Genomic DNA, 1225 nt, shown 5'->3' on the forward strand with positions numbered 1-1225 from the left:
CGGTTTCGCGAACAGAGCTCGTTTGTTGCCTCAAATTGCCCTCGGGGCCCCGCAGACTGGCCTAGTGCTCAATTTTTGTGTGCGAACCTTTTGGCATGAAAAAGCACAAAAATGGACCAAGGGGTTAAGAAGTATGAAAAAAAAAATAATGTCCTAGACAGTTTTGGGAACGGATCTCATTTGGTGCCCTAAACGGCCTTCGAGGTCCCGCAGGGCCCAATTTTTGTGCACAAACCTTCCGACGCGAAAAACCGCAAAAACAGACGATGGGGTTAAGAACTATGAAAAAAAGTCGTGTGCGCGACAAATTTTGGAATGAAGCTCGATTGGTGCCCCAACCGACCACCAGGGCACTACGGGCTGCCCCAGGTCCAAATTTTTGTGTGCGAACCTTCCGACACGAAAAAGCGCAAAAACAAACCCAGGGGTTAAGAACTATGAAAAAAAGTTGTGTGCTAGACGATTTTGGGAAGAGAGCTCGTTTGGTGCCCCAAACGGCCCCAGGGGCCCAATTTTTGTGCGCGAACCATCAGATGCGAAAAAATGCAAAAACGGATCCAGGGGTTTAGAACTATGAAAAAAGTCGTGTGCCATATGGTTTTGGAAACGGAGCTCATGTGGTGCACCAAATGGCACCCAGGGCCCCGTGGGCTGCCTCGATGCCCAATGTTTGTGCACGGATCTTCCGACGCGAAAAAGTGCGAAAACGGACGTATAGGTTAAGAACTATGAAAAAAAGTCGTCTGCCAGATGGTTTTGCAAATGAAGCTCGTTTGGTGCCCCAAACAGCCCCTGGGGCACCATAGGCTTTCCTGGGACCCAATTTTTGTGCACAAACCTTCCGACGTGAAAAAGTGCGAAAACGGACCCAAGGGTTAAGAACTTTGAAAAAAAGCCATGTGTCAGACGGTTTTGGGAATAGAGCTCGTTTGGTGCCTCAAATGGCCTCTGGGGACCAATTTTCGTGCACGAACCGTCTGGCGCGAAAAAGCACAAAAACGAATCCAAGGTTTAAGAACTATGAAAAAGTTGTATGCTAGATGATTTTGAGAACAGAGCTCATTTGGTGCCCCAAACAGCCCCTATGTTTGATTGTATCAGCAAGTAGTGGAAGCAACAAGGATCAATAAGAACTCCAATTCATTATTTTTGGAAGAAACTAAAGCATGCTCTTGCAGAAACAAGTGGATTTCAAGCCATACCTTTGTAGAACTTCTTTAAATCT

The sequence above is a fragment of the Benincasa hispida genome, unplaced genomic scaffold (assembly GCF_009727055.1).
Source record: "Benincasa hispida cultivar B227 unplaced genomic scaffold, ASM972705v1 Contig790, whole genome shotgun sequence".
Taxonomy (NCBI): Eukaryota; Viridiplantae; Streptophyta; class Magnoliopsida; order Cucurbitales; family Cucurbitaceae; genus Benincasa; species Benincasa hispida.